A 24073-nucleotide genomic window follows, 5' to 3' on the forward strand; every position below is an offset into this window, starting at 1 on the left:
TTCTTCACTTGTAAGTTGCAGGGAATTTAAATTTTACTCTCGTGGGTATGTATATTTCCTAAGGCACAAGGATAAACCCCACTGAGGCGCAATCAGACACCCACTAGCAGACTCCTGAGAGAGTTGCCATATAAAGGTGGGGCTGTAAACAAAGTAACTCCGAAATTTTGGGAATCCATCCACTCTGGGCAGATTTCTTCCCAAACAAGTTTGAAATGGAAGGAAGTCTTTAGAGAGGTAGATAGTTTTCTTTCTGTTAATGTTTAGTAGTCCTGGTTTCTAACACACTAGTACTTGTACTGACTCTAGATTCCTAAGGTGGGAGATTTTTTTTCTCTCTCTCTCTTAATAAAGACCATATCTAGGGTTTATTCTCCACTCCAAGCCTCTGCACTTTCATTGTAACCTTAACCAGCTGCTGTAGGCAACCAGCTTTCCTGATCTGGGCCTAAGTCTGCTCTTTTGACGCCTGTGCTTTTATCCTTCCAGGTGTTTTGTTTGGTTTTTTAATCCTATTTGCATCAGTCTTAGGATTTTCCAAATGTTCCCGGATAACACAAGGTTTCAGGCCCAGAAAGATGCATGTTTGCAGGCTCTGTTGTTCCTAGTGCTTGCGCAATAAACCTTTCAGTTGCTATTTCCTAGATTTGGTGCTTAAGGCCTAAGACAAGGTTTTGAAGCAGATCCTGGCCATCCAGAACTTCAAAGGCCTGTCAGCTCCAAAGGAGCTGATGCCTCACCTGTCCAGGAAGCTGGCCATTGCAAGTATTTCCTGTTCTTTGCTTGTTTGATTTGTTACTCTCACCTTCTCTCTAGAATTCCTATTTTTGAAATATTGCATAGATGGTGTCTACTTGTAACCTGTGGTGTGGCAGTGTATCGAGATGCTATCTTTGAGTAGCAATGGATATATACAGAGGGAGATATATATTCCATATTCAGTAGGGGGTATTTAAAAGTATGTCTATTCCTAGTTTTAGTTAATTATCTTTTAATGAAAGTGTCACTCATATTCACATTTGTAATATTGGAAAGAGATAATTAGATTTTCAAATGAGAATCAGCCACCTTAAATTTTGCACCAGAAAATACCAAGTATATTTCATTCTAATGAGATCTGTAGTAGGGTTTTAAAATTCATCATAATGTGCTTCAAGAAAGATAATTCAACAGACTCACAAGATGAAAGGTTTTCTTCCTAAGTCTTTTTAAAGCTATTACATTGAACTTATGCAATTCTGATAAAATATTCAAAAATATTACATAAAGGCTAACATCAAGACCCTCATGAACACCCTTGCAACCAGCACTTATCCTCATTTGAAAGTTTACTTTGACTAAACTAACCCCTTCCATCTTCCATGCCCTGGGTTTTCTCTCCTGCATGTTGCCAGCGAAAGATAACGTGTCTAAATTGAGTGTCTCAGGATCCTGGGTGCAATCCCGCCTTTTGAAATAGGCAGGGCAGAGCGGTGTTTGCACACAGCCAGGCACCCTTTATTTACATATATCTGCATATTTGCTCAGGATCCTGCATTTCGCCATTAAAGTGCTTTCCTGGACGTAGCAGAAGTAACTCAGCAGAGAAAACCTTTCCAGTGCCCTCACTCTCCTATTGCTGCTTAAAGCTCTCTAGTAAACACATCTCTGGTCCGATAATAATTACTTTGCCTCATTAAAATGAGAAAAAAAAATTTCTTTTTCCGAGTGGTTAAAGGGCACGGCTTGGGAGGTATTTGTGTTTTATTTTCTCCCTCTCCTTGCTGAGTGTGTGTGTGTGTGTGTGTGTGTGTGTGTGTGTGTGTATGTGTGTGTGTGTCTAATGAAGTTTGGGAGTCGCGCGCACAGGGGCGCGTGGGGTGCGGGCCCCGGAGGTCCCCAGTCCCTGCCCTCTCCGTGGTCGCCGCGTCCCGGGCTCCCGCCGCAGCGCTCCGAGCTTCGGAAGCCGCGAGGCTCCGGGGCTGCTCCGAGTCCGGGCTGCGCGTCATTTGCAGTCTGGGGAATGTTGATCACCTCACTAATTACACCTCTCTCTCCCCCCCGCTCCCTCTCCCTCTCCCTCGCTCTCCTCTCTCATTCCCAGAGTGCATATCGGGAATAGACACACAAAGACATGCGCACTCAACTTAATCAGCCATTTTTTTTAAACAGGGCTAAAACGATAATAATTAGCAGAATAAAGACATATCGGATTTTCATTTCCTTTCCTCCTTTTCCCAACCCCTTCACAACCAAACAGCGAGACCGCGGTCGGCACATGCTTTAACTCCTCCCGGATCCCCGAGGACCGCTCCATGCCCCCCACTTTCTGCTCCAGCGTTTTGATTTTCACCCAATAAAGTTCGAGGATTATTTTTTTATTTTATTTTTTCTTAATGAACCCTCTCGTTTTACTTGGATGTGATCAGCTGTAAGTAAAATAAAAGCAAAACAAAAAAGAGGCGAAGATCGAGTAGGAACTGCAGGGGAAATGGAAAGTAAGTTTTTTCTTTAACTTTTATTGAGTAGTTTGTGTTAAATTTAGGTCGAGTATCGATTATCTTTCCAGCCTGATCTTGCACAATCTTTGATATTTCGCTCCCTCTCTCTCCCTCTCCGCCTCTCTCCCTCTCTGCCCCCGGCTCGCTCGCTCTCGCTCACATCCCCTCAGCCCGACCATCTCTTCCGCTCTGCCCCCCTTTGCTATCTCTTTCCCCCCCTTTTTTTTTTTTGGCTCCAGGATTTGCTCCGCGGAGGGAGGGAGGGGGCACTGAAGGATCTGATTTTCCACTTTCTTGCGGGGGGGGGGGGGGAGATGCGTTTTTCGGGATTTAACTTTTGGATTAAGTGGCGGGTCACCCACGTTTGGCCGAGCAGTTTTCTCTCCTTTTGCCTGTCTTTTCGCGTTCTGTCTCCACCGCGAGCCCGGGGCTTTCTCGAGGCGCGGGGAAGCTGTCAGCTCCGCGGCCCCGGGGACACTGCCGGGGGCGGGGGTTGGGGGGGTGGGGGCGCACCCCCGTGCCCGGGTCGGCATGCCCCCTTCCTTCGCACCCCTCCTCCGAAAGTTTGGAAGGTGGTCGGTGGGGGCTCGGAACCCCTCTCTCCCTGTTCCCCTACCCTCCCGTTCAGCCTCGATTTTCTCCTCCTCTCATCATCCACCGTTCCCTGGCTCAAGTTCCGCGAAGGGCGCTCGGTGCGCGGAGGCCCGGTGCTCCGCGCCCCCCAGGGCAGGGGGTTCCGAGAGGCTGGAGCGCGTGCCGGGGCTGCAGGTAGACGCCGGCCCGCCTGAGCGCGAGGCGGCGCGGACTCGGGCGCCGGAGGACGCCGGGCAGTTCCGTTAGGAGGCAGGATCGCCGGGCCTCGGGGCCGGGGACCCGCGAGGCGGCCGCAGCTCTCTCCCGGCGCTTTCGCCGCCGGGTGTGCCTTAAACCGGAGGACAGCTGCCCGAGGCCGGGGGTCAAGAATCTGTTTTTGTTTGTTTTTTTTTTTTGGCAAAGGGCAAAGGGTGTGTGTGTGTGTGTGTGTGTGTGTGTGTGTTTATGGTTGGGAGAGCTGTGGCTGGTTGTGAGAACTGATTTATTCCCCAGTACCCCCGCCCTTGACGTCCCCCGAAAGGGGTTCCAGGTCTACAAACGAACTTCACCTTCTTCGCCTCTCCGGGCATCAAGTGCGCCTTCCGGCCCGGAGCAGCTAAGGGAAGAGGGGCTGGAATGCGTCGGGTCTCGCCTTCCTTCTACTTCTATCTCGTTCCCCTCTCCCTCCCAGGCTTTCTGCTCTTTTCGATCGGAAAAATAATAATAATAAAATTTCTCCTGGAATTGGATAAAGTTTCTCTGCCGATGCCCAAGTTCCAGAGGAATCCCCACCCTGTCCCCCTCCCCCCCTCCACCACCCCCACCCCAGCCCCGAGGACGGTGCACTGGTTTGTATTTCTTTTGTTACCTGCGATCCGGGCGGGGGGCTCCTTTCGGCCGCTCGGGCTGGGGTCCGGCCCAGAGCGGAGGCTCGGGCTGGCGCCTTTGGCCGCGACTCCTCGCTCCCGCGCGGTTGTGGTGAGGTCTTAGCTACCGTTCGGTGAGACACCCTCCTTGTAGGTACCAGAGGTTCAGATCGCGAACACGGATTCCGCCCCCCCCCCAACACACCCCGACCCCTGCACACACACACAGACACAGACACACACACTCACACTCAACACACACTCACAGACACACACATTCTCCCTACTCCCCCCACCTCCAGCCCCCACCTCTCCTTTCCCCTCCCCCCTTCCAAAAAAAGCACACACACACACAACAACAACAGCCCCCCCAAACCAAACAAAAACCCAAAGACAAGTTCACTGGCGGAAGATGGTGGATTGACACTGACTCAGTCAGAGGCAGGTTCACCAGGAAATCTGGCGGTCCCGATTTCTGACAGTTGCATTTCCTCTCCTTGAGTCCTCCCCCCCCCTTTTTTTTTTATTAACTCTGTTCCATGTTTAATCAAGGATCATGTAGATGGCAAAAGGAGAGACAGAGAGAGGGGAGAGAGGAAGAGAGAGGAGAGAGAGACAAGAGACAGAAGGAGGGCTTTTTTTTTTTTTTTTTTTTTATTGTGTTCTCCTGGATTTTCAGTGGCTTGATCCCTATAAACGTGGAGTGGTTAAAGCTCATATGTAGTATTATATTTTTAGTTGGGTGGATGGATGGAAGAGTCAGGGAGAGGCTGCGGCTGCCGCTGCCTTTTCGGGTGTTGCTTAGATTAAGGCTGAGACTTGGCTGCGATTGGGACGCGACAGTGACACGGGCATCGATCGCTTCCATTGAGAGCAATGCAAAAACACAGCCCGGGTATGTAACACTCTCGGTGCCATCAACACTTGTTTTACTTTATATTTACTGGCAAAACTGACAGAGCAAGCTCAGACTTTCTCTCTTTCTTTCTTTTTCCCCCCTTTTCTCTTTTCTAACTGAAGAATACAAACAATTGGGTCTAGAAGTTGTTGGAAAGGATGCTTTAAATACAACAGAAAGGAGAGATTGGGATTATTTCACTATCTCTATGACTGATTGTGTTTTAGAGTTTTTCTTCTCCACAGAAGAGCATGTTAAATAAAAGGAAGGTTTTCTTTTTTCCTTCCTCTTCTTAAAAAAAAAATCCTTAAGGGAATATTTGATAGTTTTCAACCTTTGCGGTTTCAATCAGCAGGAAGGCACACAAAAATAAAAGATGGCTAGCCAGCTGTTTTAACCTCTTGCACCTGGCTTCAGTGTGGGGATCATAAGGTTTATACAAGTTAGTTTTTTTTTTTAAGATTCTAATATTTATGGCATAAACTGGGAAGAGAGTATCACTGTATATTTATTCAGTAGCTGGTTGCTTTTGGATTTAAAAAGTAAACTCATATTTAAGTGTTTTCTTTTTTATGGCAATGAAGATAGAGTCAATGAAATATGGGGGAAATACCATAAATCTGAAAAGTGAAATGTACCTAAGGAACAAAGAAAGGTCAGGTAAGCCAGCTGTGTAAGTCAAAGCAATAGCACCAATTGTAGGGTAAACAGGGAGAGTGGACTCTAGGTCTAGGAAGTGAAAGTTGCCACTTAAAGTTAAAAATGAAGGAAACATGTTCAGCTTTATTGTAATCTTTTGCAGTTTTTAGCAGATGAGTCCAGATCTGCTCATTAATTTTGAGCTAGTTGGATTATTTTAAAAGATGCTGCACCAGCAAAGGAAAACATAAAGGAGGTTGAGAAAATCGCTGTTTAATATTGCAGAATTTACTGCTTCCATTCTGACCATGAGCCTAAATTTACACAATGAAATTTGATTATCTCTAATAACAATATTAGATCCTGCACTGGATGGATGAGAATTGAGGTGGTTTTGTTGATTGCAAGGGTTTAATGTTGCATTTCAGAATCTGATGTGGTTTGGCCTCCCTTCCATTAACTGGAAAACCCCTGAGGTTTTACAATTATTTCTTAAAGATAATACATTTAAGATTGCATTGGTAGGCTGAAGAAAAGTCATAAAGGCAAGAAGGGAAGCCCTTAATAACTCTTGAGATTCAGACATGTTCAGCAGTTAGATTGGCTCTGACTTCACCAAGGGTCGACAATGTGTCATTTCCACGAAGCCAAATTGCCCTCTGCCTATATGATATTAATGTGCAAATCAATATTTCAGGGATTAAATTTCCCTTCTTCATTTTTTATGGTTTCTACCTCAATAAGTCTCAAGTCTATTAGAAGAGGCTGGATGATTTAAAATCTTTCACTGCAGAATGGCTTGTCGTCGTAGTCTTGTTTCACTAGACCATTTTAGGAATTTTGTTATAAAGACTAAGGGCATCCTAAAGAAGTTGCAAGGCAATGTAGAGGCAAGCTCCATAGCCTAAAGTCCTTGTTCGATTAAGAGCTAAGAAGTATTGGAAATATAATATATATGTTTATGTACTATATATGTATATGCACACATACATTCTGCTGCTTTAAAAATATTATGTTAATCACCTATTGATTAATTTCAAAATCAATTGAAGTTCCTTTCTTATTAGTGACTTGTTCAGCATTCTTGAAGACTGTGTTAATTTTCTTAAAGAGTATACATGGATTAGCTTGGTTGTGAAGGTCTTTGGGAGGGATTTTCATCTAGCAATATTTTCTCTAAGAAATATTTCTAGAAACCATTGTTGTGAGAGTAATAACCAAGTATTGTCATCTGCATCGTTGTCATGACTATCATTGCATTTGGGGCTGAGTGATTTAGCTGCTATCTGTTGAAACAGGCCTTCTTCCATTCACTTAATATTAGTTCCTAACACTTAGTAGGCACGATGGTTCTTTTAACCCTCTTGGAGAAGCACTACTGTAAAAGAAAATGTGTGATTTGACAAGAAATAATACAAAGCAGAAATTTGGGAGGTCAGAATAAAAGATTGTGACTTTATCACATAATCTTGGGAAGGCCTACTGTCTATCATTTGGTGGTGTTTTATAGTCTAAAACCATCTGGACCAAGTTCCGCACAGCTGCACGAATTTCATATGTGATAGAACATTTTTTCCATTCAGTGTGAAATGTTCCTTCCTAAAACACGTACACCAGACTCGCTTAATTTAGTCTGTTAAAAGAAATGCACATGAAAAAGGACAAAAGGCTCTTTAATCTCTGCAAGCTGTTTGTTTTTCTTCAAGATTCCTGTCTGTTTGGGTTTGAAAAGTCATGTTTATTGAGGAGATGATTCTGAGGTGTGACATTAAAATAATATATGATTTTTGGACTGGTGGCCACGCTCCTGCTTCATTTGCAGAACTACTTTTTATGCCTGTCAAAACACAGAGTTAATCTATCCTTATTTACAATTAATCTCAATAAAATTAATCTTAACTATGCTTTATTCAGTGGCTTAAAATATCTAATTATATTCAATTAACTGCTGTCATAGTAATTAACATTGCTTAATTGCCTCTGCATATATTTATGTAAAGCTCATTAGGTGCTGCTGGCTCCTTTTTCCTTTTCTACTTGCTATTTTTGCTGTTGTCAAATCATTTTCATCTCCCAGTGTTCAACAATGTCAGTGGCAGCAACTGCTTCCTTCACATTTTTCTTGAAATGAGTGTTATTACTTACCTATGAGTAGATACTAGTTATGAGTCTTTAAAGATGAATCCGCTCCCCACCCCCCAACCCTTCAATCACTGTTCCCTTATCCCTGGTCCCTAGCACACTCACAAAATATTTTCTGTCATTGTTGCTAGAAATATGAGAAGCCAGGTTAAGCTTTGTGTTTATAAATGAGGAGCCTTTCTGTGTCTGCCTAGGGGCTGTACCCATAGGCAGAGTTGTTTTTTTTTTTTTTCCCTCTAAAACCTTTCTAAGGGTTAAAGACTTGGCCAAGGTTCAAACTGAAAATCGCCCAGGGAAAGTGCATGTGAATATGTACAAGTTTCATGTAATTAGTGCTTAATTATATTAACATATGCAAATTGTCAACTTAGAAGCTTGTTGAGCTGGCAAAGATCAGCTAGGCACAATTGCTGTATTGTTCTGAAACAATAATGGATTTCAAGTTGGATTGTGGAAACACATAACTAGCTATCTAATTTAACTCATACCATGGTGAAATTTCATTAGTCTCCATGGAGACTGGTTTAATTGTGCTGACTAATGTTCTGGGCTGCAGAATGTCCTAAAAAGAAAGCGTTGTTTGCCTAATCCACCTTACAATGACACTTGTTTGTACATGTTTCCCTTGTGTGAGAATTTGCATATGCAAATAAATAGTTTCTCTGCCCCATTTGTCATGGCTGTTCATTACCCATGAAGAGGACATTGTTACTAGGCTGTGACTGAGTCTCCCAAGACAGGATAGTGTCAACCAGTCCAGCTACATTCTTTCATAATTTGTTTCTGATTAATAGACCAGAGTGAGTCTCCGTGTCTTTGGGCATCTGCAATGGGAAGGTCAGTTCTGTCACAGAAAAGAGTTTCTGCAGTAACTGAAGGACTTTTTCTTCTTGTGATTCTTCCCCTTTTCCCGCTCATTGGTTCACATAATCATATTTAAAATAATGTATTCTTACTCTCAGAATGCCTCTACTAATAATCTCTAGTTTCCTAAAGCAAAAAGGTAGGAAAAGAAAGGAAATTCTGTTATTGGAATATTAATCCTGTTTTTGACAGAAAGGTAAACTGATATAATTGCTTTTCAGTTGAAGGAATGGGGGTTTATACAAGTGTGAAAGCATCGGAAAAGGATTAGCATTTTTTTGCATAATGAAAAGCTCTGTTGAATAGGGTTCTGAATGGCTGACTGAATGACCGAGATGAAAAGAAGATGAAAATGCAAGCTCCTCTTTCTTTATGCCTATGCTCTGCTCGCTCTAAAGTTATGTTTGTCCAAGACTAGAGAAAACAAGCAGGGGCTCAGATTTCAGCAACTTTATAAGATGCCCTGAGTTTTCATCATCACTGGGAAGTAATATGTATGACAATAGTGTAGCTAGAGAAGGACAAACAGAGGTTTGTATATAGAAGAGTTTTCAGAAACATATTAGGCTAGCCAAATATTGACTATTGGGTATCGAGAATTCCCAGCACTTTGCTGGCAAAAAGGTATTTCAGAAGAGGCCAACAATATGGTGTGTATATCTCATTTAGTTACTTCTGCCCCTTCCCTCCACCTATCTGCTGTAAATAGTTGTTTCAGCTGGTAGAGCACTTCACTTGGGCAAGAGTTGTGTGTTCTGATTTTTTGGCAATGTTGTGTTTTAAGTGGCCTGTCAGCTTTGGGGGCTGGGATGGGCTGGTAGAAGAGGATACAGCGTTATTGTCTTAGGATTTAATTCATCTTCATGTTGCTTTGTAGGTGTATCATGTATTTCATTTTGAGATAAGTCTTTCCTAATGTGTCTAAGTACTCTTGGAAATATTTGCAGTAGGGTTTTCCCTTGTTACTAGTTAGGGCTGTAACTGGTTATCAGTTGACTACGTGATCAGAGCTCTTAATGATGTTTCTTCAACCATAATTAGGGCAGTTAAAATACCGTAAGTGTTAAATTCCCACTTTCAAAGGTGGGAATTGGCTCTTTTGTACATATGTAAATCAACTGCAGTGTGAATAATTATTTACATGTATACATTATAAACAAACTCTTTCCGGTTTGGGGGTCACCACAAATGAGCTATTGAAGGCTGCCCCAGAGTAGGATTGAAAGATTCCACCAGATATTAAGCTGACTTGTTTTGTTACTAGATTGTAGAACTTCCATTTGCCTCATCACTTTAACGGTTCAGTTGCTGAGGTACTATTAAGATGGTTACATGGAAACTTGGGAAATCAGAAGTGTTTTCACGTAAATTAAAATATAAGGGTTGCCTCTTGAGTACAGAACATTGTAAGGGGAAAGTGTTTGATCTCTGTTATATAAAGTCACCAAAATTCTTTACTAGAGCCCTTTAAAAAATTTGTCAAGAAATTCTGGATTGTTTCAGAAACTTTTATGGTTAACTTTATGGATATGCTTGCAAAAAGTCTTAAAAGAACAAAAAAATCCACATGGAGGCTATTCTTTTACATGCAGCAGGGCTTATTAAGGTATTTCCATAAGAAAAATGTGTTAATTTAAAAAATAAATTCATTTATATTTTAAGACATTGTTAACCAAGCACCATGTGTTGTAACTGGCAGCTTTCCAGTCACCATGAAGTGGATCACACATGGGTTAATAGTAGCTTATGTGATGTCTGCATTCTTAGGAAATGGGCAAAAACCCAGGGTATTCTGATATCAAGATTTTTAGGAATCAGACAGAAAGCAGAATATATGTTTATATGTGAACAGATGGACACATGTGAGAACTAAAAGTGCACAATTTCTCTTGGCACTTGTTTTAGTTATCCTGATGATATAACCAAGATCTTAGTGCACTCACAGTCTTTGATGGCTAAGGACAAAATGGTCTTTTAATGAGGGCTCAATGGCATTATTTTCTTGCATACGGATTGTTCCCCTTGTGATCTTGGGGGATTTGATGTTCTGTTAATTCCCTAGTTTCAGAGGTTCACAAGTTGCCTTGAAAGTTTGATATGGTTTCATGTTTGACATACAATCCTCAGTTCAGGAATGGCCGCTCCCCATTTCTCCTTACACTTTTCAAGGCTTGTAAGTGAAATAAAATATTTGCCATTTGGAGGCACTTTTGAATGTATGCACACAACTTAAAACTGGCTCTGATATTAAAGTCGTATTTGGCAAACCGCTTATCTCTGATATAATTAAATACTTTAACATTCTAGAGATTGAGAAAATAAACAAATATAATTTAAGATCTGGGCAGCTTGACTTAGTTAATATGTCATAATGCCCTGAGTAGGTGTTTTAGTCATTCAGGCCAGGGGTTCACACACTATCATCATATATTTAGATGATTGATCATTTCTAATGTTTGCTTGTCCTGGGGAGACGACAGTGCACAGTTGATAATTTTTGAATGGTATGCATTATAGCACGTACCTCTAGGATGAAGTTTATAGGTTCCATTGTGTCCTAGCTGTAAAAACAGAAAGCATTCTGCAAGCATTTACTCAGATCTAAATCATTTTAACCAGGGAAAATTGACTTTTGGGTTAAAATATGCATTTTATAACTGTCCATAAAATTCTTTTCCTTCACTGTAAAGAAGAAAGGAAATACATAGCTTCAACAATGTTAAAATGCAAAAACTATGAGCTGGTCTATGCCACCTGGTTGTATTGTTAATAACAAAACAAAACTTTCTAGGAAGGAAGCCCATAAAGAATCTTAAAATTTGCTGATTGGAAGGATAAATTGAAGAGGCCCAGTCATTCCCCGAAGTACCTTCATTAAACCTGAAAGGCTTTATTAATGTAGATTTTCTACAGTATAGTTCACAGTACTTTTCTCCCATACATTTAGGAATAAAGCAATTCATATGTAAAATTTCCTGGGCCCAGAAATGAACTGAGAGTGAGTCATCCTTTTTTGGTTTAGTTGATACAAACTAGGAGTATAGACATAACATGCACGCACACACACACACACTTCTATGCCCCCTTTCCACATTAATGTCTCTCTTTCCTCTTTAGATGTGTTTATAGGCATAGCCTGAGCATTTCCTTCTGTAGACTAAATTTCTTTCATTTTCTAAGAACTGGCCAAGAGGATCGCAACAGAAAAGAGCAGGTACGGTATAAGACAACTGGAAACTATCAAAGGGCTCATTGCTGGGAACTGCCTTAGACTTCTTCAGTTCAATCAGCCCATTTTAAAATATGAGATGTTAAACTCTGGAGAAGTAATTGTTGAGTCAGCCAGCAAGGTAAGAACATGTCAGGAGAACTCAGCAGTCCCCCGCTAGGACTAATGGTCACTCAACTATATAGGCTACTTGAAAAAGGGTTTGTTCTATGAATGAAGGCAAAGCTGGTGAAAATGGGGAAGAAAAGAAAAGGAAAATGGGCCATGGTAATCCAACAGTGATGCTGTCTCCTCTGAGAGACTGAATTCTCTCTTACTGAAAGGAGACCAGTAGAATCTGGAGGGCCTCTAACCAGTATGACTGGAAGCATATTTTTGCATGACGTAGGAGGTTAGGCTAGGTACTTTGAATGGGCAAGATGAGTCTATGATTCATAAAAATACTGATGATCTCAGTGACTTAAAGTGTATTCTTAATAACCATGAACACAGTGTGAAGAAGAAAGAGGTTTCTCTTTTGTGGAGGGAAAGTAAATGAAGACAATGCTGTGATGTTTTAGAGGCAGCATAGTGTACAAAAAGAATGACACTTAGTTTAAAACCAGACATTCTTTTGATTCTGTTTACTTTGGATTCCTTTTTCCTTTTTAAATGAGACTGTTTATTTTAACTTAAATCTTAGATGTTTTAAAATCTACTCCATTTTTTGACAACTCTGTGACCAAATAGAGGTCTTTTTAGATCTATAAGACCCTTGGGTTAAGTTCTTGTTATAGATGACCTTATCTAAGTTATTTAATCTTTTAGAGCCTCAGATCCCTCGTTTGTATTTCAGAGTTTCTGGAGAGCTTACCTAAAACTAATGTGTTGTGAACATAAAAGGAAGTGAATGTATACAGGGCTGACACCTTATATTTCCCTTTTCATTATTTTCAATAGTTGGTTTTACTATATGCTCTCCTGAAGGGTATTTGATACAGCAAATCTACATAGACCTTTTGAGTTGAGATGCCCCCCATCTCTCTCTCTCTCTTTTTTTTAGTTTTAAAAAATTTTATTTATTTATTTTAATTGGAAGATAATTACAATATTGTGATGGCTTTTACCGTATACAAACATGAATCAGCCATAGGTATACATGTGTCCCCAAAGGGAGGGAGGTAGAAATTAGGCAAGGAGGATGCCTAAGGGGTAGGGCCAAAGAGTAGTCTCCTTCTTATGTTGTCTCATTGGCGGATACCTTGATGATATCTAGGTGGCTATTCCTCCACCTTATTATCTGCTTCTCCTTCGTCACAAGTTGCTTTGGTTCTGAGGGGCTTCTAGATGTTTTCAATGCATTTCTGGGGTCTTTTTATAAGAAGCAAATTAGAACAGAAATAGTGTTTAAATAATTCAAACCTTAGTCTATCTATAGGAACTCAAGATTCCAGACTGTCCATTATATACAATAATAGAAGAGACTACAAAGCTTATTTCAGAGTTGAAGTTGACCCTTCCTGTTTGTAAGTCTTTGAATTAAAGGCTTTTCCAAAGCTAGATTAGGTGTCATAGAATCCCTTTCTATATACTTGATGTTATGATATTTTGATGTGCCATGAAGGAAGAATAAATGCTATTTACCTGGCACCCTGCTGACCAAAATTTATACCAACCTAGAGAAAAGATCCAGTTATTAATAACCCAGGGATATTATAGAACCCTTAAATTTTCTTATAGGGATTTTATAGCCAAGTTATGAGTCTTGTCTTGGCTTATCTCGTGAAGAAGACCACAGTCCTTTGTCTTTCCATAGGGATGAATTACACAGAGGCGGACTACCCACATTCAAAGATGATAAGATTCATGATAAGGTTTAATAAATTTATAAACACAATTTTCCACCCTCTTAACTAAAATATATCTCTCTTATGGTTTTTCTTTTTGATTTTTAAATTCATAATAATTTCCCATTGTGATACATGTAAGATACACACTTAAATTACTGTTTATATTTTTGGGGGAAATATAACTGTATTTTGGATAACAATTTCCCAGATTTGAGTTTGAAATTTGCTTGACATTTATAAATAGTTAGTTAACAATCTTTGCTCAAGTTTTGCTTAAAAATAAAAGTGTGTGCCTTGCCTATGTTCTGCTTATCTATAAGTGGCCCTGGACTTGACAGTTCACTTGAAGCACATTTATTTAAGACTAAGCATTGATTGCATACTGATAGAGTAAGGATATATTTCATTGGAAGAAAATAATTAGCATCTTAGCATTTTTCAGAATGTGCTTGTTTAAGCTTCTTCTCAAATAAATTTCAGGCTTCATGAGGGCAGCACCATATCTGTATAGTCACTGTATTCACAGTGATGGACACTATTGGCAAATTCTTGGTAAATACCTTCACTAATACATGAAAAAAAATAGATGAGTGTTAATTACAAACGTAAATATAACACTTCAGTTTACTATACTACTGGAATCTGCCTCTCCTCTTGAAATCTAGTTGTTGGGAAAAAAAAAATGCAGCCTTAAAAACATCTGGGTCTGTCTTAGAAAATTCCATAGGGAAAACTATCTTCCAGCATAATCTAAATGGGTTTTTATATTAGAACCATAGATTGTTGCAGTCAGAAGGCATACAGCACAATCCCCTTGTTTAACCCATAATGAAACTGCAGCTCAGAGAAGTTTCTGGGAAACATCACACTACTACAGGGCACAGCCAGTGAGAAGCCAATGTGTGTGTGAGTGTGTGTGCATTCCCTTTAGCAAATTGTTGAACATCTTTTACCTCAGTTGGCTCAAGTCCTCCCGTATCCAGAGATTCTATAATGCTGGGAATAACTTCTGTGATGCTGGAGATATTTTCGTTTGTGGAATTCTTCCAAGCAAAGGAAGATTTTCAGTTGGTCCACTTTCTATGATGACCACAGGGTCAGCTGACCGCCCTGGGATTGGAAAGCTTAACTGCTTGATACAGGACAAGAATTGCCTGAAAGGTGACAACTTGCAGGAAAAATGGGGTGGGCCATTTCATTCTTGAAATGAGGCAGGGTGCAGATTAGGAATCGTTGTGGTTTGCCAGAAGTTGCTGGTCCTAGAAGCCTGTTTAAGTGCTCACTGTCAACAAGGAAATCATGGGCAGCACTTGAAGTGGCTCACCTCTGATTTATTCATAAACCTCACACGAGCACTTGGCTTTGTTCTTGCTCTAGTAAGGGGGACTGATGCCAATAAGCACTGGAATAAAGAGCTCCTCGCATGGTCCAATAGTGAATAGCACTTTACCTCAAAGCCTGACCTCCTTTCTCAAGGTCTGTTATACCATAGTCGACTCTGATTGGCTGTGTGTCTTCCGTTGAATTGAGAGAAGAGGTTATAACAAGCTTCGACTCTGTAAACGCCATCGTATACATAACAAGACCTGTGTAACTGGAACTTGGGTTCTAACTTAACCTAAAGGTTGTGGCATTCACGCTCAATGGAAAAGCTTCCTTTTCCCTTCTTTTTAAAGCTTGAAGAGTTTCACATTGAATAATGGTCAGAAAAAGATTGCTTCTTTCTAATTGAAAAAGACAATGACCTCGGAGGGAAATGGGTTTTGACAATCCCTTTCTCCATTAAAATGAATTTAGAGAGATTTAATAACGTATGGAATTAAGGGTTCGAGAGTAAAATCCACCCTACACGGGGACAGAAACAAAGAAATGGGCTTGTGGATTGATTAGCCGTTTTTATCTGAGAAGCTTCATTTTTTATTTATTTATTTATTTTTTTGGTGCCACTTCACAGATCATGCTCTAGCTGCCCATGGGAGGGGAAGGGGCCTTTAAAAGACAGTCCGCTGGCTGGTCTGCTAGGGCAGAGGTTGAGTCAGGTTACTTAAATCCTCAGAGCAACATGCTAGTCTTTTTTTTTTTTTTTCCCCTTCCCTGATCCTGTCCACTCTGGCTTCCCTTTTCCTCCTTTTGATGAAGTTGGTCTCTTACTCCTTGAAGTGCATATATTTACACAAAAATTTCCTCAAATTTTCACAACACATTAACCCAGAAGAGCCATATTAGGAGATGGTGATGAGAGTTAATGATATATCTTTAGATAAAGCCTTCCTCCCGTGCAATCACATCAGAGTCATCAGCTCATTTGTCATGGCTGAAGTGAAAATGTCAGGACCAATGAGTGTATGAGTGCTGAAGGGGGCGAAAGGGCTTTGGGAGAAAGACATTTTTGTGCTGGGAGTTGGCCATGGCTTAGATTTAGCTCCAGGGAAATACTGGGATTAGCCAACACTGTGTACAAATCCTTAGCATAACAGAATTAGTTGGGAAAATGGAGAGGTGGGGGTCATGAGGATGGGCATAATTTTGGAGACATGCTCTAGGCTGCAGGCCAGAAACTACGGTAAAGAATGAGGTGGTTTACTAAAAGTATTTTTAGGTATGTGTTGTATGCAGTCTCATTGAATCCAGCAAGATTGAAGTGATAGATTTGAATGGCATCAAGGGAAGATCTGCCATAATGTTCACTAAATATGTATATATGACTTTTTCTTTTTTTTTTTTTTACTTGGCGGGTAATTGCTTTACAATGTTGTGGTGATCTCTGTTGTAAATTATAATTATATATATTTTATATATATATAAAATATATATATATCCCCTTGTGCTTGTGCCTCCCTCCCTCTTGGCTTTTGTTTTAAATTTAGACAGTACCTTAAGAGCAAAAGTTAATAATTTAAATAACAGTAATTATGGTGAAATACTTGTTGCATTGTAGGGTCGACAGAAAACTCAGAGGCTAAACTTTCTTTACACAGACTTCACTCTGAAACTTTAATTGAAAAGTAACTGATTTTCTCTAGCTACAGAAGTTCTTATCTTTGATAGGCCAGTACTAGCAGATTTATTTCATTTTGGAACCAGTGAACTGTTCTCTTTCAGATAATGTACCCATACAACCCTTTCTTGTTTAATTCTATTGATTTACAGTGTTAAAGTGAAATAATCTGATACCTGTTTCCTGCCCTTCGAGTATTTGTCGCCAAAGAGGCTGATTATTTTTCCCCCAGCTCTTTAGCAGTTTTAAATGTATAATTATCATTGCATGTCATTTGATAGCTGCACTAATTGCTGCCAACTATTGTCTGTTTGCACTTAATGCTGAAACCTGATCAACATCCTGCTTTGGTTGATGTTTGGTGGTAAACTTTAATTAACTCTTATTGCATTGGAGAAGAGTTCAGGCTTGGTGCTAACTAATCATTTACCTTCATTATGTCCTGACAGCTCCACTTGTTCTTGGGCCTAATAGATACACCAGTCAGTAAATAAACCTGCAAACCTCATGCCTTCTAGTTGCTCCATACTGATATTTTGCTACTTAAAGTATAAGATAATTGGGCCCATATAATTATTTAGTTAGTTTAGTATCTCTAGTTCTGCAGACACTAATCTTAATTGCCTCTTTCATGCTGGACAATTTCATCTTAATAGAAACTGTAGATTTGAGATAACATTATTCCTTCAACATGGTTCCTATGAACATGCATCTTTTGAATCAATACAATTAAGCTTGTCTCCTGTTGGAATTCTTGTCATTATTTTTCCTGAAATACTTTTCCTGTAATGATATTGAAGTTAAAGTAATCAGGTTACCAGCAGATCATGTAAAATTCAACTCAAAATTGCTGGCTGCTTGATTTTAATTTGTCTGACATCAAGTTTGTTTGAAAAGGGATAATATGTGGGTAAACCAAGGAGCTTATAATTATGGCTGACGTTTGTTTGTTTATAATGAAATCTAATTAAAGTTCATACATTTAAAACACAAAAGTTAATTACTGAATTGCTCATTTCACTTATGGACAGCAGTCAAATTAACTTTCAGGCCAAAAAAGAAGAAAAACACCCCACACACATACACAGAAAGCAAACAAAAGGCTCTTCATAATAGAAATAAAATAACCAACCAATCTGAGTGATCAAACATAAATTTGCCAATATTTCATCCAGAAGAAACCTGGCATTCCACTTAGGTTCTCTATTGTGTTAGCCCCAATGTGGTTTTTAATATAACATGATTTAAAATATCTACATGGGATATAAAAAGAGACTTGTATTTGATAGATTAAGAGTCTTGGATAGTAAGAGGCACTGGTAGTGATTTAAGAAATTACACATATAACTTTCTTCATTAAAACTATTTTGAAATCATGTGAAATCATTGAAACCACTGCTCAGGAAATAGGAATGTTTGCTGGAATACCTGACTTGTGATTAATTTTATGAAGATAATTATGGTAGCTTTAGCCTGCAAGGAATGACATTTTTCAAAAAAAGATTGTGCTTACACTACTACACTGGTGTTATGTTGGTTATGAGATCATGTTGGTGGGAATCATGAAATGCAAATAACTAAGCAGTTGTTTTCTTCTTTAAATATTTAGTTGTCAGTATTTAATAATGAATTTTGTATCTTAATAGATAAAGAAGAAAAAAATGCATGTATATATATGTAAGGATATATTGTCTTCGCATTGTATATGAGAAAAATGTATTGTGGAAATGCTTTCACTAGTCTGGTAAATCTGAAGTCAGATATTCTATAGTATAATTACCTTAATGAAACCAATTAAGAAAAAATTTTAAATGTCCCTATGTGACAATGTAAAGCATCATCAGTTAAACACTTAAACTGGGTGTATGCCAGAGAGATTAGTCCATTACATTTTAAAGACTAGAAATATAAACATATACAAAACATGGCAAATATTATTTATAAATTTCTAAAACTAATTGATCCAGTACATGTTTTCTCAAGGAAAACTAAATGGTTCCATGTTTAAACTTTCCATTTCAAAGTTTTATTTACTTGAAATTTCAATTATAGTTGGGATTGAGAAAGAGAGACTTGAGAGGGGAAAATGATTCTGTCCATTATTGAGATGCTTTGTAAAACTGATTATAATTTATATAACCTTTTAGTATTTCCAGAGAGTATATTTATATGTGTTTTAATATAACACTCATTGATTGATTTGTAGATTAATATTTATTTAGGGAAGAAAAAAGGCTCATAGAGTCATTTAACTCTAATCCAACTTTGCATAGATGAGACAAAGGGAAGATGATTAATACTTAAGTATATGGCTGGGTGATGGCATTCGCAGGTACCTTTCTCTTCTATAAAGAAAGCAAAAAGAAAAGTCAGTATATTCTCACAGTATTGGCAAACAACAGTTTTCTAGTAATGCTTTAGCTGATTAGGACATCCTTACCCTTTAATGAAGCAATCACTACAAACCCCCAATGTCAGCTGGAATACTAGCAAAACAGTATCAAAGAAGAATCAGAAAGAGGCAGTGAACATAATTACAGTTCATGTCCTTGTCTCACACCAATGCAAACTATTCATTTTCAATTAGAATGAATAAGAAAATTAGAAATCAACTAGATTGGTTAAAAGGACCAAAGTTTGTTTACAGAGGATAGCTAAAGTATTAGGTCCTTCTTGCTCACTGATTATGAAATTTTCCTGAAGCAAACAAATAAAATGAGTCATATAATGGTGTAATTTGGTTAAGGAGAGATTATTGATTTCTTTCTAAGGAAAGTAGCTGGAGTTTGATTAAAGTCACGAAGAAAACTGAGGAAAATTCCTATTTCCCACAACTAATCAAATTAAGAACTATCAGAACCATTGGCAAGGGGTACTTTTCTTCTTTAGTTCTCCAACACATGTGTTTAATGATTTGTGATTGTCATATAAAGTCCATAGAGGTTTAGAGATGAGAGAGAGAATGAGGGAAGATGAGGCGGGGAAGATAGGAAGAGAAAGAAAAAGAAAAAACAAGAGACAGAAGCATCAATTCTAAGAGTCCTATTTATGAGAAGGAAATAAATCTGTGTTGAATAGCTAATTTAGGTTTTAATGAGAAGAAAGAGGAAAACGGGGACTTGGTTGACTTACACGCTCATGTGTGTCTTTGTCAACTTTCCCTCTTTAAAACTCGGCCTGGCTTAGGTGCTTAACTATATTTGGTTACATCCTTCTATTCAAACTTAATTACCTTCTCCCCTTTGTCGTGACATGGGTGGAAAGTTTTTGCCGTGTCAGGAGAGGTCATCACACATTCTTTTGCAGTTCTGTTCATTAATTCCTTCTTGCAGAAGCATTTTCTCTCGTGCTGGGAAGGTAGAAGTGTGTAACAGAAGAGCTCTGAAACATCAGCAGGAAGCTCTAAGCTGGTTAATGCAGTATAATTGTCTGGACATAGACTGGTCTTTGTTTGTGTGGTTCACTCCGAATCAGCTGTAATTAACTCCAGAGTGTTTCCAGATTGCCAGCAAAGAAAAATTACAGCTTTTCTGTTTTAAATTGTAAAGCTCACAAACATTAACTATGCAGATTGCTTCTACTTTGATATATTTCTATCCTGCAAGAAAAAAACAATAACAAAAAAGCTTATTTGCCCCGCCCCCACCTCTAAAAATGTGCTCTTGTTAAGTTATGTGATTTAGTGTCTATTGGAACATAATGGCCCCTTCAGAGTTGGGTTTGAAATCTTTTTACTTAATATTTTCAATCCTTTGACATCCTTGCACTTGCCTCCCTTCTTGCTAATGTTCTTAATACTGAAATGGGAAAGAAGTTATGCAGTCTTTTATGAAATACTAAACAGATCCAAAAATAAGCAAATTGCAGAGAAAGCTGAGTAAAGAAAAGCACCAGCAACTGACTTAAAAGACTGAGATCAAAGATGCATTCTGATGTAACTGATGCTTCTACACAGGTACTTTACCTGTATTTTTGATATATCAAAAGCCAGGCTGTGAGAAAAGCCCAATTTCACTACTCTCTCATCTTGGTCAGCACACCACACCCTTCTAAAAGCTTCTGTACAGTAGTTTGTAATTATGAATTCCAGCATGGGTAAAAATGAGGTAGCACTGTGAGCTAATACAGCCCAAGACACAAAAGATCTGTCAGGAAATGATGCAAAAAAGAAAAAAATCCAGCCAAAAATCTTTTTTTTTTTTCTTTCTTCTGAATTTAACAATAAGGAATTTAAGCTTCAATGTGGCTTTAGCAAGCGAAGAAAAGAAGCTCTTGGTGTCTGCATAATACCACTTTGATGGATTTTTTTCATCAGTTCTCTGTACGTGGCAACAAATAAACAAGTATAATTATACTTGTGAAGGTCTATTCATTGCTTTGTCAGCATTAGATATATGTGCCGTTTTCACACTGCGCCTCTCTTTTGTCTTTGGCTAACTCACTATGACATATTGATAGAGGATTTGGAATGGGAAAAGGCCACAGCAGAGACAGTGATGACCTTTTGGAAACTTGATATAATTCAAGGATTTTTATTTATTTTATATATATATACATATATATGTATATGTATATACATTTTTTAGGATTTGTGACTTGTTACCAAATTCCCTTTTACATGACCAACTTTTAACCCGTTCAAAATGAAATAAAGACTCAAAGTATCACGACATGGCAAAGAGCGGATGAGAATAAAAACAATAGGCAAAAGGGCACAGTGGTCTGTCTTCTTTCCCAGCACTTTGCAGAGTGGCTAACCTAGCATTCCTTTCCCATTATTCTGTCCTCTTGATCAGATCACGTTCTTCTTAATCATTTCACAAACACTGTCTCACTGTGTCACCAAGGAGGGCTGGGACAATCTCAATTAAAAAACAGAGGTAAAACTGGCCTCTCTGATTTTGGGTTCTAATGGGAGCCCTGCCTTCTGAATGCAAAGGAATTTGTCTATTGTTCAGAAAGCACCCTCTTTCATTAGCCAGGCTCCTCATAGGTGGGTTTGGTCATTTAGCTGAGCAGAGTTTAGGCAGAAGTAACTGCAGGACGACAGTAAGGCAGAATGAGCCATAAAAGTGCCTTTCTGCATGTTGTCCATTAGTTCCAAAAAAGGGATTTACATGATCAAAGTCACTGATCTTGTGAATTGCTGAGAATACCCGAAACTGCGTACATGTATTCTAAGCAGACCAGCTAGTATGTATTGTTATGAATTTAACATTAAAATTGTATCAGGTTTACCCTTTGAGATTTCCTGAGGACTTGGGTGTTTTTGTTTTTGTTTTTTAATAGAATGTTTGGTAGTAGAGAATAGTAATTGGTGAAGACTAAATAGAAAACAGTTTAACAGGTGAAGCAACTTTTATAGTGAGTTTACTTGTTATAAAGTTATTTTGGAATGAATACTCTGGTATAAGTTAGATGGTTGTCTTTGTGGTCTTTTAACTGGGACTTATAAACTTTAGTGTAAATTTCCTAAATAGGTCACGTTGTTAAAAGAAAGATCTTGTCTGACGCTGGTGACAGTGAAATCACTTAGCATCATCTCTAGTGTCATAGTACATATTGGTCTAAATAACTTTTTAACTGCACAAGCTAAAGTGATTCCATCAAAATATGCTGGTAAACACCACCATGGTCATAGTATATAACTACAAATGTAAAAATCAGGTCATCTACTATTAGCTCTATCAATTCAGATAGTTTTGTTACTGTTGCTTTTGGAATGAAATGTAAATTTGATTGTAGAGAATATTTACTATTTTGATTGTACAGAAGACTTACTAGTTTCTGATTAATGTGTAGGTTATGAGAAGAACTTGATTAGCAATTTTGTGTAAAGTTATGTAGGAGTGCTGTTACCACATGGCTTTGTCCTGTGATTGATTCTGTAATATAGTTTTCATAATTTTTGTCTCATATCAATAAAGTCATTTTTGATAGTTACTCCTGATCCTATGAAGATAAAATAAAAAGGTAGGATCTATTAATACTTCATATAGAGAGATACTGATGAGACATTGCAGAGTCCATTCGGCATCTGGCCAAAATTATTAACTGTGTGTTACATACGACTCATTTGAGGTGCATTTAGCATGTGTGTCATAATTTTAGTTAGTGTTTTTGTCAGCTGAGAACTGTTGTAAGTAGGGTATAGGTAAAACAGAAATTAAATAATAAGAATAGCTCAGAAACTCCTTTATAAGGCTGTAAAGTGTTTGAGAACTTTTCTCACTCCTGTAATTAAGGTGAATAATCTTCCACATATCTGCCTAAGTCATCAAAGGAAAGAAAGAAAAAAAAAAAGCTACTTTGAGTCCTGGAACTTGATATTTTTATCTAGGATCATTAGTTTAGTGTTACCACCTTGCTCCCCCTCCAAACCTCCAATTTCTCCCTGCCTTCCTCATTTCTTTTAGTCTGGCATGGGACTTTATTTTAGACATTTTGGCTACCTTCAGTGTTTATACATGGTGCAGATTTGGTAAATGCAAAGGTAAATATGAATGTTTGTGGACTAATGAAGAGAATTATTAGGTTTTCATGCTTATGGTGATTTATCAGATTATTTCAGAGGGCTTTAAAAGCTGCATGCATGCCATGAAGATAATTAACCTGGAGCGCCTCAACAATTAAAATTACACACCACGCTTTGTGATGTTTGATCCGTGTGCAATTAGAATGTCATTTTAACCATCTTAGATACCAAAATGAATTTTGATTTCATTTTCAATCTGTGCAGCTCTTTTGATGTATTCGAAACTGATCACTTCCTCTCTGATTTAGCTGGCAAGATGAAATTTGATTACAGTAAAGAGAGTATTAAGAAGTTATTCTTCATACTTAATATGCCACTGACCTCCAATGATGTCTTTCTTCTAGAAGAACTTTTAAAAAGGAATTTCTAAAATGCTCAGTAATATTGGTGAGCCCAGGGTTTTGTTTCCTTCTTAGTTCTCCATCCCTGTGAAGTCGATGCAATAGACTATAGGGGTGGGAGGGAAATCCATAGTGAATCACTGAGTGTCCATCCTCCCCAGTAGAATAACTAATGCAGTATAGCCTCGTCAGAGGAGGAGCCTGGCCGGCTACAGTCCATAGGGTCACAAAGAGTTGGACACAACCAAAGCGACTTAGCATGCATGCATGCATATAGTCATGTCTGCTTTCCTCATTTCAGAAACCATCAGCATACCTGAAAGTATTGATACATCTATGTGAGAGGCCTATTTGCCTTAAAGTTCTGGGTCCCTTCAGTTTTGAGATTTGAAAGAAGATGGCTTATCTTTTTGATAAAATCAAGGCAGTGCCTATGCCACAGACTGAAAAGGAACACTAAACTTTCAGACCACTTGACTCTTGTGTACAGTCCCATCATTCTGCAAATGGAGAGATGCACAGGGATTCAGAGACATGTCAGCCCTAATCAGGCTGCTGTGCCAGTAGCTGAGGTTTGCAGGCACACACACAAGTGGGCATACACATACACACTCACACACAGAGGGGGGGTGCAGTTTTACCAACGTGTGCCTACCTTCCTCCTGGTACCTTCCCCTGC

At 38.9% G+C, this 24073-nt stretch overlaps 1 protein-coding gene and 1 long non-coding RNA gene across 7 annotated transcripts in view; one reads left to right on the forward strand and one right to left on the reverse strand.

The window, feature by feature from the left end:
- Positions 1 to 4087, reverse strand: part of LOC133042675 (uncharacterized) — a 45711-nt gene extending 41624 nt beyond the window's left edge. For both annotated transcript variants that reach the window (XR_009689557.1, XR_009689556.1), the window contains exon 1: positions 3922 to 4087. This is a non-coding gene — a long non-coding RNA (uncharacterized LOC133042675). The remainder of the gene's footprint in view (positions 1 to 3921) is intronic.
- The window catches only part of ZFHX4 (zinc finger homeobox 4), a 201294-nt gene continuing 179409 nt past the window's right edge, over positions 2189 to 24073 (forward strand). For 4 of the 5 annotated variants that reach the window (XM_061123519.1, XM_061123521.1, XM_061123522.1 and 1 more), the window contains exon 1: positions 2189 to 2477. The gene's annotated coding sequence lies outside the window, so the exon portion shown is untranslated. Of the gene's footprint in view, positions 2478 to 4542; positions 4815 to 24073 lie in introns of those variants that run through there. The other variant, XM_061123520.1, reaches the window with a different exon arrangement.

Source organism: Dama dama, chromosome 21 (assembly GCF_033118175.1).
Source record: "Dama dama isolate Ldn47 chromosome 21, ASM3311817v1, whole genome shotgun sequence".
NCBI lineage: Eukaryota > Metazoa > Chordata > Mammalia > Artiodactyla > Cervidae > Dama > Dama dama.